Source organism: Schistocerca gregaria, chromosome 4 (assembly GCF_023897955.1).
Source record: "Schistocerca gregaria isolate iqSchGreg1 chromosome 4, iqSchGreg1.2, whole genome shotgun sequence".
NCBI classification, from domain to species: Eukaryota; Metazoa; Arthropoda; class Insecta; order Orthoptera; family Acrididae; genus Schistocerca; species Schistocerca gregaria.
This window is the reverse complement of record NC_064923.1, coordinates 765,944,862-765,962,987: the sequence shown is the minus strand read 5'-3', so window position 1 is coordinate 765,962,987 and position 18,126 is coordinate 765,944,862.

The window sequence follows — 18,126 nt, the reverse complement described above, 5'->3', positions numbered from 1 at the left end:
TACCATTCCACTCCCGAACAGCGCACAGGAAAAACAAACACCTAAACCTTTCTGTTCGAGCTCTGATTTCTCTTATTTTATTTTGATGATCATTCCTACCTATGTAGGTTGGGCTCAACAAAATATTTTCGCATTCGGAAGAGAAAGTTGGTGACTGAAATTTCGTAAATAGATCTCGCCGTGACAAGAAACCTCTTTGCTTTAATGACTTCCATCCCTACTCGCGTATCATATCTGCCACATTCTCTCCCCTGTTACGTGATAATACAAAACGAGCTGCCCTTTTCTTGCACCCTTTCAATGTCCTCCGTCAATCCCACCTGGTAAGGATCCCACACCGTGCAGCAATATTCTAACAGAGGACGAACGAGTGTAGTGTAAGCTGTCTCTTTAGTGTACTTGTTGCATCTTCTAAGTGTCCTGCCAATGAAATGCAGCCTTTGGCTCGCTTTCCCCACAATATTATCTATGTGGTCTTTCCAACTGAAGTTGTTCGTAATTTTAACACCCAGGTACTTAGTTGAATTGACAGCCTTGAGAATTGTAATATTTATCGAGTATTCAAATTCCAACGGATTTCTTTTGGAACTCATGTGGATCACCTCACACTTTTCGTTATTTAGCGTCAACTGCCACCTGCCACACCATACAGCAATCTTTTCTAAATCACTTTGCAACTGATACTGGTCTTCGGATGACCTTACTAGACGGTAAATTACAGCATCATCTGCGAACAACCTAAGAGAACTGCTCAGATTGTTACCCAGGTCATTTCTATAGATCAGGAACAGCAGAGGTCCCAGGACACTTCCCTGGGGAACACCTGATATCACTTCAGTTTTACTCTATGATTTGCCGTCTATTACTATGAACTGCGACCTTCCTGACAGGAAATCACGAATCCAGTTGCACAACTGAGACGATACCCCACAGGCCCCCAGGTTGGTTAGAAGTCGCTTGTGAGGAACGGTGTCAAAAGCTTTCCAGAAATCTAGAAATACGGAATCAACTTGAGATCCCCTGTTGACAGCAGCCATCACTTCGTCCAAATAAAGAGCTAGCTGTGTTGCACAAGAATGACGTTTTCTGAAACCATGCTGATTGTGTATCTATAGATCATTCCCTTCGAGGTGATTCATAATGTTTGAATACAGTATATGCTCCAAAACCCTACTGCAAACCGCCGTCAATGATATAGGTCAGCAGTTCGATGGATTACTCCTACTACCCTTCTTAAACACTGGTGCGACCTGCGCAATTTTCCAATCTGTAGGTACAGATGTATCAGTGAGCGAGCGGTTGTATATGATTGTTAAGTAGGGAGCTATTGTATCAGCGTAATCTGAAAGGAACCTAATCGGTATACAATCTGGACCTGAAGACTTGCCCGTATCAAGCGATTTGAGCTGCTTCGCAACCCCTAAGGTATCTACTTTTAAGAAACTCATGCTAGCAGCTGCTCATGTTTCAAATTCTGGAATATTCCATTTGTGTTCCCTGGTGAAGGAATTTCGGAAAACTGCGTTCAATAACTCCACTTTAGCGGCACAGTCGTCGGTAACAGTACCATCAACACTGCACAGCAAAGGTATTGACTGCGTCTTGCCGCTTGTGTTCTTTACATACAACCAGAATTTCTTCGGATTTTCTACCAAATTTCGAGACAATGTTTCATTGTGGAAACTATTAAAGGCATCTCGCATTGAAGTTCGTGCCAAATTTCGCACGTCGGTAAATTTTAGCCAATCTTCGCGTTCTTCTGAACTTTGCGTGCTTTTTCTGTTGCCTCTGCAACAGCATTTGGACCTGTTTTGTGTACCATGGGGGATCAGTTCCATCTTTTACCAGTTTATGAGGTATCAATCTCTCAATTGCTGTTGCTACTATATCTTTGAATTTGAGCCACATCTTGTCTACATTTGCATAGTCAGTTAGGAAGGAATGGAGATTGTCTCTTAGGAAGACTTCTAGTGACACTTTATCCGCTTTTTTAAATAAAATTATTTTGTGTTTGTTTCTGGTGGATTTGGAAGAAACGGTATTGAGCCTAGCTACATCGACCTTGTGATCACTAATCCCTATATCAGTCATGATGCTCTCTATTAGCTCTGGATTGTTTATGGCTAAGAAGACAAGTGTGTTTTCGCAACCATTTACAATTCGCGTGGGTTTGTGGACTAACTGCTCGAAATAATTTTCGGAGAAAGCATTTGGGACAATGTCGGAAGATGTTTTCTGCCTACCACCAGTTTTGAACAAGTATTTTTGCTAACATATCAAGGGAAGGTTGAAGTCCCCACCAACTTTAACTGTATGAGTGGGGTATTTATTTGTTACGAGACTCAAATTTTCTCTGAACTGTTCAGCAACTATATCATCGGAGTCTGGGGATCGATAGAAGGAGCCAATTATTAACTTAGTTCGGCTGTTAAGTATAACCTCCACCCATACCAATTCGCACGGAGTATCTATTCGACTTCACTACAAGATAAACCACTACTGACAGACACAAACACTCCACTGCCAATTCTGCCTAATCTATCTTTCCTGAACACCATCTGAGATTTCGTAAAAATTTCTGCAGAACTTATTTCAGGCTTTAGCCAGCTTTCTGTACCTATAACGATTTCAGTTTCTGTGCTTTCTATTAGCGCTTGAAGCTCAGGGACTTTCCGAACACAACTACAACAAGTTACAAATACAATTCCGACTGTTCCTTGATCCAAGTACGTCCTGTATTTGCCATGTACCCTTTGAGATTGCAGCCCACTCCGTACTTTCCCGAGGCCTTCTAACCTAAAAAACTGCCTAGTCCATGCCACATAGCCTCCACTACCCTTGTAGCTGCCAGCTGAGTGTAGTGAACTCCTGACCTATTCAGCGGAACCCGAAATCCCACCACCCTATGGTGCAAGTCAAGGAATCTGCAGCCAACACAGTCGCAAAACCGTCTGAGCCTCTGATTCAGACCCTCCACCCGGCTCTGCACCAAAGGTCCGCAGTCAGTTCTGTCAACGATGCTGCAGATGGTGAGCTTTGCCTTCATCTCATAAGCAAGACTGGCAGCCTTCACCAAATCAGATAGCCGCTGAAATCCAGAGAGAATTTAGATCCAAAGCGACACACGTCATTAGTGCCGACATGTGCCACCACCTGCAGCTGGCTGCACCCTGTGCTCTTCATGGCACCCAAAAGGACTCTTTCCACATCAGGAATGACTCCACACGGAATTCACACTGGATTTCTTCCCCTCCTTAGTCGCCATATCCCTAAGGGGCCCCATTACGCGCCTAACATTGGAGCTCCCAACTACCAACAAGCCCACCATCTGCGATTGCCTGGACCTTGAAGGCTGAGAATCATCCTCTAAAACAGGGCAGGCAGCTGCATCTGGCTCAGCCAGAGACAGTACCTGAAAAATGTTTGTCAGACGCAACGGGGAGGCTTTCTGATCAGCCTCCGGGGACGTCTTTTGCTGCCTGCCATGCCTTGGAACGACCTCCCAATCAACCACAGGTGAGGGCTGAGACCCACTGCCGACAGCAACCACAGCAGCAGACCAATCTGGGGACAGGTGGGACGAGGTTGACATCCATATGATACCCAAGTCCGACTCTCCACAGTGGTGCCCATTGGCAACAGCCTCAAGCTGCGCAACCGAAGTCAGCGCCTCCTGCAGCTGTGACCGAAGGGATGCCAACTCAGCCCTCATCCAAACACAGCAATCACAGTCCCTGGCCATTCCAATCAATGTTGAACAACAGTTTTTTAAACAGAAATCCGTGTCTAGATAACGCAAGGGAAACACGCAAAGAATGTATGAACTAACCTGTACAAATGCCTAACGACTGCGCTACAATCTGCCTGAATTTACGATTACAGTAACTAAAACTCGAAATTACACCTCCTATATGAAACTCACACGCAATGTAAGTAAGAATCTACAAAGTAAACACAGAAAAGAAGCTATATATGTATCTTTCTGCACTGTCGATGAGCACCAACTGGGAGCTCTTCCCTTTCGGCTTGGGAACTACCCCTAAAGGTGGAAGAATCAGTGATCATGAACAGCATGAGGATCATGAGACACATGATGTGCATCCAAAAGAAATATGGCCTGTGATATAAATTGTCATTATGATCTCACCATTGGCAAAAAAAAAAAGATTATTTTCCCATTCAGATGATGGTCTACCATTGGGGCAGTTACTATGAGAAAAATACTGAAAGAAATGTGAAACGGTAACATTCTATAAGTTGGAGTATGTAATGCTGAGTGGCAATGCAGAAAAATGGAAATGCAAAGGCCTATGTAGCTAAAATCTATCAAGATCTGTCAATACATAAAATTTGTTATGAATAGGAAGGTAGGGCATCAAAAGAGCATTGATAGGATTATCCTCTTCATAGCAGGATTATCCTCTTCTTAGCAGAAGCAAGCCATTACTGACAACAATAGTTAAGGTATACATACCAACATTACAAGCAGAAGATGAAAAGTGTGTGTGTTGGGGGGGGGGGGGGGGGGCAATAAGAGTGGGAGACCAAGAATAAAGTGCTTGGATTAAAAAGGGTGTAAGACAGGCATATAGTCTTTCATTTGTAGTGTTCAATCTGTACATCAAACAAGCAACTACGGATATGAATGGAAGGTCAAGAGTGAGACTAAAATTCAGGGTGAAAGGATGTCAGCGTGGTAAGATTCGCTGATGACATCGCTATTATCAGTGAAAGTTAAGAAGAATTGCAGGACCTGTTAAATGGAATGAACAGTACAATCAGAACAGAATACTGATGGGGAATACACCAAAGAAAGGTCAAAGCAATGGCTAGTAGCAGAAATGACATCAACAGTAAACGTAACATCAAAATTGGGAACTGGCAAGTAGATGAAGTGCAGGAATAATGCAACTTTGAAAGCAAAATAACACGTGATGGACGAGGGAAGGATGACGTAAAGAGCAGAGTAGCACAGTCAGAGAGGGAGTTCCTGGCCAAGAGAAGTCTGATAGTATCAAAAAGCAGCCTTAATCTGAAGTAGAAATTTCTGAGAATGTATGTTCGGAGCACAGCATTGTATGGTAGTGAATCATGGACTATGGGACAACCAGAAAGGAAGAGAGTCAAAGCATTTGAGATGTTGTGCTACAGAAGGATCTGAAAATTAGATGGACTCATAAGATAAAGAATTAGGAGGTTCTCAACAGAACCGGCAAAGAAAGGAAAATATGGAAAACACTGGCTAGAAGAAGGGACTGAATGACAGAACATGCATTAAAACATCAGGGAATAAGTTCTGTGGTACTAAGCCTGTAGAGGAAGATAGAAATTCAGCCAACAATTAATTGAGGACACAGGGTCTAGTACTACTCTGAGATGAAAAGATTGGCACAGGAGAGAAAGTCATGGGAAGCCACATAAAACCTCTCAGAAGACTTATGAACACACACACACACACACACACACACACACACACACACACACACACACACACACACACACGGCCTCGTCGTCATCTCCCAGCTCACAGAGGCCCAATTACAGTGAGTACTAGTGTGACCTGTGCAACTTTCCAGTCTTTTGATATGGATCTTTTGTCAACTGAACAGCTGTGTATGAGGCCTAAATTTGGAGATATTTCATTAGCATACTCTGAAAGAAATCTAATACTTATACAATCTGGACTGTAAGACTTGCTTGCATTAAGTGATTTAAGTTGCTTCCCTACACCGAGGGTACCTACTTCTAAGTAACTCATGTTGGCAGCTATTTTTATTTGAATTCTGGAATATTTAATTTAATGAAAATAATCAGTTTTTGAGAATGTATTGTAATTGTATAGATAAAAAATCTACTCACTAAGTGACAACAGGTGCAAAAACATACAAAAGTTAAGGAAATGTGGAAGCTTTTAAAGCCAGTGGCTCCTTCTTCTGGCAGAAGGGTTGAAGAGGAAGGAAGAGATGACAGAAAAGGACTGGCAAGGTTTGGGAAATGGGGAGAATTATGGAAAAGTCACCCATGACCCTGGGTCAGGGGAGACTTACTGTACTGTCTGGCTTGTAAATCTCACCTGACTTGGGGTTCTGGGCAACTTTTCTGTAATTCTCCCCATTTCCCAAACCTCACCAATCCTACCCCCTCCCCCCTCAACAAGTTGTTGTTGAAAGTTCCCTGCAAATTGAACCAAACTGTCTCTATAAGCATCTATAATTGTGAAAGTGTTGCCGATGCAGTCCTGTAATTATGTTATGTCCTGTAATTGTTTGATGGCATTCATGATGTGCAATCTGAGTGGTCAAATCATTATTGTGAACAGTCCAGAATGTTCTTCAAAAACTTCCATCATTGTTTGGGAACATAAAGACCATGAATGGTTGAACATAACCATTTCCAGTCAATGATCATTCAGTTGGACCAGAGGACCCAGTCCATTCCATGGAAACACCCCACCACCATCACCACCACCACCATTATGGAGCCAATGCCAGCTTGCACAGAACCTTGTTGACAACTTGGGTCCATGTCTGCATGGGGTCTGTGTGCCACACTCGAACTCTTCCATCATCTCATATCTACTGACATCGGGACTTATCTGACCAGGCTACAGTTTTCCAGTTGTCCAGGGTACAACAGATATGATCACGAGCCGAGGAGAGGCGCTGTAGATGATGTTGTGCTGTCAGCAAAGTCTCTTGTGTCAGTTGTCTATCGCCATAGCCCATTAACATCAAATTTCACTGCACTGTCCCAACGGATACATTTGTCAAACATCCCACATTGATTTTTGCGGTTATTTCACACAGTATTGCTTATTTGTTAGCACTGACAGCTCTACACAAACTCTGCTGCTCTCAGTTGTTAAGTGAAGGGCGTCATTAATAATGTGGTTGTTTACTTTGACAACAAGGTCCTCACATTCCATGACTAACTTCCTATTCTCCTTTAACTGCTCCAAATTTAAATGTACTTTAATCATATGATTTATTGATTTTGTACATTCTACAGAGACTTTCTGAGTTTTTAAAATCAGTTTCCTTGATACAACACAGTATTTCTTGTAATATGCAGTCATTCTTTGTTCTGGGTTTGACCTAACCATTTCAAACAATTTCCTTTTCCTTGTATGTAATATTTTGATTCATTTCATCACCTAGAATTTTTATTTGAATTTGTATTAGCACCATTCTTTGTTTTCTTGAGAAAGCTGCTATTATTAAAGACTGACAGAAATGTATCTACAAATACATTAAATTTGGAATTTAAGTTTTCTGGATTCTATCCATCTCTACAGTCCGCTTCATGTAAGGTTGCCTTGAAACTTTCTCTTGTATTTTTCATTAATTATGCAAATTTTGCCTTGATACCACTTCATTGTAATCACATAAGTTGTTTAGTATAGACTGTCATGCATAATAGTCAGAGAGTATTCACTACTGGATAAATATTTATAGAACTTACTAAGTTTTCACCTACAAATATGTTATCTATTAGTGTACCTCTCTCCTGTGTGATTCATGTGGGAAAATTTACAACATAACTCATGTTACAAATGTCAAATAACATTTTCCAGTCATTCTTTTTACATTAATCTTTCAGAAGATTGGTATTAAAATCTTCACAGACTGTCATCTGTTTTCTTTTGTCTGCTAGGTGCCGTAATAATTGCTCAACTTATACTAAGAATCCCTGTTGGGATCTATATCCTTTATTGATTGTAAATGACTTTTCCATTAGCAGCAGTTCACAATCATAGGCTTTTAAATGCTGATCTATGGTTTCTGTAGATCTGAATGTGCATTTGCTTATGACTTAAGTGACAACTTTTCTGTCCACTCTGCATACATAGAACAATTTATAATCACTCACACTGGCAGTAATGGAGAGACTGGTGGAACAAACACAGTTTCTGAAATTGATGACGACGTTCACAAAATGAATAGCTAGCTGAAAACAAAGTACAGAACATAGCAAAAGTCATCATAAGCATAAAAAGATGTTCAGGCCGCAATCTAAGTCAGAAATGTAATACAGGCGAGGTCAAGCACTCTATTAAGCAATCGCACATATCTAATGTTTCAGTGTACTAGTGAAACTAATTGATACGTGTTGGGCTTGGGTATTTATAGGCACCCTCATGCCAGTGAATAGCATCTTACGACATGCTTGCAGCTGCAGCAGTGCATCCTATGGGAACAAACTGTGGCCAAAGTATTGTATATGTGCAGGAAGAGGGAATAAGGTTGTTGTATCTGGCTTATGACAATAATGTACAGGAGGTCGGGCGGTGAGAACTTCTGAGTAAGCATCCAGGGATTGCCGCTAAATAATAGAACAGAAAATTTGGTAAAACAGAGAGATATTTCAATGTATGGTATACAAGGGGCATGCCTAAGGAGGAAGTTACCAGGTTTAGGCCAGTGTAGGGAGATGAACAACTAGTGGGCAACGGAAGGGGAGGTGGTTAAGTTATGTTGGTGGTCAGTTATGGAATGCAGAGCCAAAGGCTCTGCCTCCTAAGAAAGATGTCTGTTCTGTTCAAGGTCTCGATCTTAAGAGAGAGAAGCAACTGAGTTCTGAACTGCGGAATTCTACAACATCCACACACGTGACCTGTATCCCATACACGCTATTTGCTAAAACTGATGATGAGAATTCACTATTGGTTTCAGCAGAGGCCTCAAGGCGCTTCGGGTCAGCAGCTTTAACTGGAAGGAACTGCCACGGTTCTGAAAGGAAGGCAACTTGCGTCATGTAGGCACAGCCGAAGTTGCTCTGGGAGAAAAGTTGTAAAGATTTGACTGAGGTTTCTGAAATAATTTTTTTACACTGAATCTTTAAATACTCCTTAACTGACTGCCACCCTGTACATTCCTTAGCACTTGCGGTGACTCACATTTTCATTTAGTGTTAAGTGGGAATGGACTTACATGTAGTCAAGTTTATCAAATTTTGTAGATAAATATAATAAAATATAAACTGTTCAAAATATGTGCAGAAATACAGTAGCTCCTGTAATAATTGAACTTATCATTGTCCAAATAATCACATCTTAAAATAAATGAATTTCAAATCATGCTAGAGTGTTTCACAAAATAGAAATGAACTACTATGGTTTCTCATTCTACTAAGGTTTGAAGCTCCTATTTTCATTCTTCTTAGTAACAATCCAGTTATTATGGTTTCTGTTAGACTGAGGGAAAAATCTATTATTAATTTACTCTAATCGTACCAAGTCAGTGACACAGAAATAAAATGATGGCCAAACTGAATTAGCAGTGATCTTTTAATGGTTTACAGATGTCCATAGAAACATGTTGTTGTTCGTGTTGTCTGGCAAATATTAGTCTTGCTGCCACATAGTGGAACTAATACCAAAATATTAATTGTATCACAACATAACAAAATACTTAATTCTCTGAAAATCAATGTATTTGGGTGGTAACCATAATAGATCAACTTGATACAAACATCAACACCCAACTTTTGTAAGGACTGGATCAAGAACACTGTAAAAAAAAAAAAAGTAATAACTAAAGTAAAATCTTGCTACATCTTCCATGTATTAGTTATGGTTAATAGTTGCACAAAGTTCCACAGTTTACAAAATATTAACACATTCAGTAAAATGTAGGATTCAGTTACTAAGACCAAAGGTGGCACACCATAAAGCACATAACCCAAACCTTATCTATATTAACCTATATTAAAATACAGAAGTGCAAAGTCTTTTCGTATTGTACTTAGTACATTCCCATTCAGAATAGCAGAAAAATTTCTAATTGCAAGATACAAACAGGTGGTTGATTCGATTAGATTGCCAGGAATTCACACTTTGCCAGAATAGTGGTAAAGTGTAGTAACAGTAAAATGACAACCCATGAATATAAGTAAATCGATCGACTTAAAAGGGTAATTCTGGCGTTTGATTTAAAAGAGTGTGCTGAAATAAATCCCAAGATAAACTCTGTTCAAAATGGTTTGTTTAACTGTTTTAAGCAGTTGAATAAAAGTAAAATTCCATTCATAAAAGCAATCATTGAAATATTTAGCCTCTAGGTTTATTCCATTACTCTGGATCAATTTAAAAGGCAGTATACAGACAAAATATTGGATTTAAGGATGAAAATTATGAGACATCAATGGCCACAGAACACAACCCATGAATTTGTAACCACTTAGTTTAAAGTACCTTGCATGACCTCATGGAGTAACAGTACTTCAAAACATGACACAATATGTCATACTTAGGAGTAGGAAGTAAGAGAGAGAGAGAGAGAGAGAGAGAGACAGTGAAGTATTACAACTAGGTCAAAATTACTCAGCAATTTCAACTGGAAAAATTGTAGCCAGAGCATCTGATGAGCTGACACTGCCTCAACTTGGATACATGATTGGAAATGCCCAATGCAGCCAAATAATAGTAAAAATCTCAGGAAAGTAAAAGAAAAGATTTACCTATTCATTTAAAAACCACTTTAAATTACCTCATGGAGTAGTTGTCCTTACACACATCACTTAATTTTTCATCTACATTAATTTGTCATAACTGAGGCAAATGAAAATTAACAAGGTTGAAATGTGACCAAGTTGTGGACTGAATGATTACTGGTTTGTCCAACAAATAATATAGGTCTCATAAATGGGTAGCTATAATCAATAGTTCTAGTAGGTTTGTGGCTCAAGATCCAACACAATATTTTCCAGCTGCCAAATGAGTATCTGGTATGACCTTAAAAATTTATAGGATGATTGTATCTAGTGTAAGGGCCTCTTAGTAATAATGCAGTTTTGACTTATACTCATATTAGTAGAAAACACATACTCCTTTAAATAGTTATATAATTCTCAGAGTCACAAAATAAAATCATTAGCATGTGTCACCTGATTACACACCAATTACAGAAAGAACATAAGGCAAAAGTACTTGAGGGAACAGACGTGTGGTAAATCATTAATATGCAATATCTTACATAAGAATATTGCCCATTATCTCACCATAACCATGGTACTACTCCCAAGTCCCTTTTGCAGGAGGCACATGAATAATTACTTATTCCCATTATCTAAGGAGGTAAACTGTTAAAATACATCAGGAGTTTAAGATCTTACCTCAATGCACTGTATATTTGCACAAGATCTAGGGCTCAGGATAACACATTGATTTAACATTTTCCCGGTAGTGTCACTCAACCACAATGTTTTACAAACTTGTTGCCATAATTATTGGCAAACTAATCTCTATGACTAAAATTAAAACGAGGAAAACTGAAGGAAAAGACTAAAAACACCACTTGTATTATCAATTGAATATGAGGATCTGTTAACAACAGTATTTTTCCTCTAGGATGACAAAGTTCAAGAAAAATATGTGTCTTGTCAGCTGTTCTTATGGATTTATATTTTTGAAATTATTAGAGACCTTCATATGGCATAAAATAAGCTTGTAACCATGAAGTTACAGGCATGGAGAAACACACAGGCAAAACTCTAGACAGGGCAAGTTAAATATAAGTGTCCACGACAGCAAAACAATTAAAAATATTCTCATCCTGTTCATAAAACAGAAAATAAAAGAAAGGAAAGAATGCAGTGACTTTATAATCAGTTCATAAAGGACAAGAAGGTTCACAGCAGGAATGCGGTTCTGCATGACAGAAGGGTGCCCATTGTTTTTAAACAGACTTTCTATGGTTGGGAAAAGAGTATGTGGCTTACACAGCGGGGAAGGCTGATATGTGTGTGTGACATCGACAAACCTTAATGGCAGCTCAGTGAGAGGTAGGGGGGATCAGTACTGTATGGCATGGGTGTAACAGGTGCACCAGGTGCTGGGCTCGGGCACAAGGGGTGTGGTGGGGGACGGAGGGGGGGGGGGGGGGGGGGCAGAATTGTGAAGGGGTGTAAATCAGTTACACTGGTGAAGAGGGGAAATGCAATGATGCAGCCAAAGTGAGCTCGAATTAAGCATATGTATTTTAAAGCACAACTGGTGATATTTTCCAGCGATATGCATGCAAAAACTGAGTAAGGCAGAGCTATCTGATAGTAGTTTAAACACCAATAACAATCAGCACACAGTGGCACAAAATTTGTACATGAACAGATCTTAACGTTTGTATGACAAAACCAAATGCAAGGCAGCACAGTAAACGATGTTTAAGAAGGCTCTCTTCAGATCGTTAGTACAATACTTGTTTTCATTTTGAAATGGAAACAAGATGACAAGAGTCCATATTGGTATGTTGATTTTCAGCAAACACAAAATACAGAAAATGCTTCGGAATTTGTTATCTGCATAAAAACTGGAACATAATCACCTCAAGATGACGAAAATTCCATTACATAGGGATCAAATTCCATTACATAGGGATCAGAGTGAGACAGAGTACTGCAGAACTTAAATTACGGTGTAACACTCGTAGGTAAGGAAAAACTAAATGTTAGCTTCACTGCGCACAGGCCAGGAAACTTTTATAAAGAGAGACTAAAGGGAAACAGTCAATTCAGCGGACATAAGAATTATTTTTAACTCTCAGTGACACCTTGAAAGAAAACAGGGAAATAAACACTCTGAACCGACAATGGACTTTGCTCATCTGCACAGTAGTGGAACTGTGGAATATTTAGTTACCAAAGTTAGATGAAAATTTGAAGTATCACAACCTATTGAACAATAAAAGACAAACAGGATAGACATAGCAAAGAGAGGCTGCAGATTCTATATTTGGCAACAAATGAAACATTCACTAAAACAAAACAGTAGTGTTTTACAAATGTTTTAGTAATGTAAATTTAATGCATTCTTTCGAAAGACAAGACAAAATTCTTGTCAATAAAAGAGCTTTACAGGTGAAATACAGTACGTAAAACCACTACAACAAAGCTGAATAGTGCAAATTGCCTAATATCATCAAAAGACAAAGACCTATACAGTAGATTAGAGTACCTTTAAATACTCCAAAATCTTCAGAAATACTTAAACTATCCACATCCTTCTCCCGAAAAATATTAATGGTTGCTTACAGCCATCTAATACTTGTAATCTATATTATAGCTTCAGTACATTGTCACTCAAATTCTATTCAATAAATTACTTATAAATCATGTGAAACTAGACTTAATTATGACAGACAAGATGAAGAAGAGGGAGAGAAGTGGTAACGTGTGGTTGAGTGGCTGGCTTATCACAAGGCATCAGCTGTGATGATCCATGTGATCACACCATGTGGTCTCTGATTATAGTAAGCAGTATAGGCTGCAATTTAAATGACCAAAAATACTTCATCTCAATTGGAAACTAGCTGCACGGTAAAATGAATATTGTTAACGGTCCTGCTCTGACCTTTGACAGCATAAAATAGACCATGTAACATCACTCAGACATCTTCTCTTATACATCACTCTGACATCTTGTCTCATACAATCAGCAACCCAATTACCATTCATTTTATCCTTCTCTGCTTCCACACAAAAGTTATCTGTACAACAGAAATATCTTCTCTTAAAACAACTGACACAGACCTCTAGCCTGCACATAATTACCTGCAACCACATGAATGACAGGGCCTCTTGCCTACTTGTAACACTCAAATGCAGATAAAATACCTTCTGCACCATCCAAAATTTGTTGCTGTTTAATATGTGTTGATAACTTGTACTGGCTGCTAATTCTGAATCTGTAAGCCATATTACAGAAATAAAATTTAATATGTAATGGATGTAATAATGTATTTATTTATGACTGTATAAAACTGATTGTAATTATAATGTAAATATTGTAATTTGTTGGGTAGTAGCCAAGGTAACTTTATTTAAATGTATCGACAGCAACGAGAAAATGGCAGTAGCTGTGCCATTGTTTATGTTTGTGTACGGAGAGTCTCTGTCATGCTGCAAGCACGAGCCTTGACAGAGTGCAGAAGTGCTTGTTCGGTGCTCCCGCAAACACAATGTGCAGCTATGATTGTGTCAGTGTATAATTTGTTAACTTGCAAGTATTGAGATCTTGGTAGGAGTGAAAAGGTGGAGGAAGTTGCAATTTTGACTATTGCCTGTCCCATAATTATCCATGGCTCTAGAGATGACTCATGGTTCTCAACCAGCAGCAGCAGCTCATCATTGTTGTCAGCTATATTCTTTATCATGTATCTGTTGCAATGTGGTAGGGCCTATTAGACAATGTGCAGAGTGTAAGACTTGCCCCACCTGGTCTAAAGCGTAGTTTCTTGCTGTCTTTGTTGGACATCAGTTGGCCTGTAGAATGATACCACCCCTAGTTTGGAAGTATTTCATGGAGTGCAGTAGCAGTGAAGGACAGAGCTTAATTTGCTTTAAAAGATTAAAGACGGGAGTTGGCACAACAAACATCCAACATCATATTAGAGGAAACATCTACAATATTCCTGGGAAGAGAAGGTAAATTTGATTGCTATATGTATAATTTTATTGATGTGGTATAAACTTGGAATAATAACTCAAACCTTAATTTTGTGGTTGCTTCAGGTAGACGCGGGGCTCTTTTATTGTAAGTACAGGTTTGGCAGTTCCGGATGGTGTGTTCTATTATGTCATCAATATCAGGACAGTACACTTGTCGCCATGCTATTGCCTTCGTTCTGCACGTTTCCCACAGTGCAGTATGGAGAGCTTTAGTCTGTGAGGGCAAATCTTGGGAGGAACTACTATGTGGCAGTCAGAATCATCTATAGCTAACAATATGACACCATCATTGACATTAAGCAAGTGCCTAAATGAAAAATAGGTGCGCCATTCCACCTCAGTGCCCTTAGGCAAGTGCTCTGGCCAACCCAGCTGTACAGCAGGCAACATCTAGAAGAGTAGTCAATCACAGCCTGTTTCCGCCACTACTTTGTGCACTGTAATTGAGAATTAGTTAAGGGCATATCACTTATTTATGTCTAAGGCAAAACACAGTGCTTCATGACTGTCAAACTCGGGATTTGCACCACATGCCAAGAGGGAAAATGTGTCTGCATTTGAGCGCTACTTGGTGAGCTTCTAATGAATCTCATACGTATAGTCACTCAGGAACAATGGCCACCATTGCGGCCGCTGGACCAGCTATCAGAAGTTTAAAATTAGAATTAAATAGGGAAGAAGGGGCTTGTAGTTGGTGATCAGGTGACACTTTGTGCTATAGAGATGCAAATGAAACTTCTTGAGGATGTATATGATAGCCAATGTTTTTGTCTTGATTTGCAAAAAAATCCTGTGTTATGCATTTAATGTTTTACACATGGTGGGCGCCTCTGGGCCATCAGTGTATTTGTGGGACAGCACAACACTAATGCCACAATCTACCACATGTCACAAGTGTTAAGCATTTTCTCAGACAGAGTATTTCTGAACAAGGGGCTCCCCTGATGCAATTTTGAAATTGCAAGAGAGCTTTCTGGCATCTTTCTGACCCCACAAATTGAACAACTTTTTTATGTAACTGACAAAGTGGTTGGGACACCAGGGCCACATTGGGAATAAATCTAACTTAATAATTTATTTTGCCCAGGCATGACTGTGCCAACGGCCTTGCTGCAGTCGTAACATCGGTTCCTGCCAGATCACCGAAGTTAAATCCTGTCGGTCTGGACTAGCACTCAGATGGGTGACCATCCAGTCTGCCGAGTGCTGTTGACAAGCAGGGCACATGCAGCCATTGTGAGGCACACTGAGGAACTATTTGATTGAGAAATAGTGGCTCCAGTCTCATAAACGGACATATGGCCAGGAGAGCAGTATGCTGACTGCATATCCCTCCACATCCAGATCCAGTAACGCCTGTGTGCTGAGGATGACATGGTGGCTGGTCGGTATCATTGGGCCTATGTGGCCTGTTCAGGTGGAGTTGGTTTTTAGGTATGATTGTAGTTCTTGGAGGCTGTTAGGAGACAGTAAGTTAGCGATTGCATCCACATGATTCTGTGTGGATGTAATCCCTTCTTTACCTATATATGTTCGTGGTACTTTGCACTTGGCTCAAAGAAATTACACTTATCGAGATGACAATGCAGAGTGTGGGCCTGGGGCTGCTCAAACAACATCTGTAGATTATGCTGGTACTGCTCCTGCATGGTCCTGGTAATATAGTAATAAGTAACATAGTTATGAATGCTTTGGATGAGTTGCTAAGGGTATCCCGGAAATATCACTGAAGTGCTTGTGAACCCAAATGGCAACCTGTTATAATGACTGAAAAATAATGAGCCTCAGTCAACTTTACCAACAATTCCTCTAGGCTAGGAATTGAATACAGATGAACATTTCATTGATCATTAATGTTAAGACTTAACATCACCACGAATTGTAAGTGACCAATTTGGCTTCAAACTGCAACCATGGATGTTGCCCACTTGCTAGATGATACTGGGGATATTACTCTCATACTTTCAAAACTATCTAGTTCCACTTTGACTTGATCGTGCATGCAAAAGACACTGGATGTGTTCAACAAAACGTGTGCATTGCACTGTTTACTTTAAAGGTATATAGGCTGAGAAACCAGTTGCACACCATAATGTAGATTCAAAGAGTTGCTTCTATTGTACACATAAGGTCATCAATAGCTTGGACTACAATCTGACCAAGCAATGGGAGCAACTCGCCATTGTGTGCCACCACTCTGTGCCTAGCATACCGCAGCTGTGGAGAGCTGATGCTTCGGTACTTATCTACATTAATCTGAGACATGACACACCTGCGTCCAACTGGAAATCTAATGTTGCTCCACTAATTTCCAGATGCAACGTGAGCTGCTGCATCCCGTCTGTTGGTGCTATGGACACGCTGCTGTTGTTGCACACTAGCCGAGACACACACTTGCTACATGTGCTGGTTTGTGGCAGGCAAAACAGGTTATGTCACAGAAAGGTTGTGATATCATTGATGGCATGGGGCACAATCTGTACATATTTGATGGCATAAACTTTTCTGGAACTCTTTGTCAACAACAGGGAGAAAACTGTTGCTTGAGCCTCCTCTCACTTTGGGACGTACCAACAACAGACACAGTACTTCCATTTTTGCATGTTTACCAGTATAGTGTGGTGTATCGCTAATTACTGTACCAACTGCTGAATCGAGTATGGCTGGATGAATGGGTGCTTAGTAAATCAGTTGATGACATTGACTACATGTCATCAGTTGATCACAGAACATACAGTGACTACTACTACCTCTAAGAAAGTCAACACCAGAAGTATCTAGAAATATAACCAGTGCTCATCCTGTTACTTTATGAGCTTTGGCAAATCTCTGCGCACTGCTCTGTGGTGGACCAGATGACTGTAAATCCTTCCCATCTCTGACAGGAGTGAAATATATAATAACCTGATTCCATATATGATAATGATTCCACATATGATGCACCACACAGTTTACAGGAAAAATTACACATTTCCTAAGCCTTGCAAGTCAGCAGCCCATGCTACATACAATTGCTTGTGTTGCTTAACACGTTTATGAAATTTTAGGCCAGCTGCAACTACATGGGGTTGATGACTGTAATAGTTGAACAGCAAACCACAAGCATCATAAAAGCTCCAACCACAGGTATTTGAGAATGGGTGGAGTTCCTGCACCAATTCATAGAATTTATTACCAAAAGACAGTAATAGGATATGCTGATGTTCTGGGTCAGTTATTTGGCCTGCTTTGCAGTGAAGAGTAAAACAACATAAATACCCAACCACAAGCATCATAAAAGCTCCAACCACAGGTACTTGAGAATGGGTGGAGTTCCTGCACCAACTCATAGAATTTATTACCAAAAGACGGTAATAGGATATGCTGATGTTCTGGGTCAGTTATTTTGCCTGCTTTGCAGTGAAGAGTAAAACAACATAAATAGGCCTCCTGACTCTCCCTTGCCTCATCAAAGCTAGTGAACCGCGGAAGGGCAGGAGATAAAGCTGCAGCTGTAGAGTGTTGTTGCTTTAGTAGTTGTAACAGCAATTTCTGGTATTGCTGTTGGAATTCCCAGTGCTGTAAATAATGCTGCTGCCACAACTCTACATACTCAGTATCTGTGCTTTGCTAGAATAGTTTCATAGTGAGAGAGTCATTGTTGCCACTTTTCTATTGTAGTCAGTGTAGGCAGAACGCAGTTTA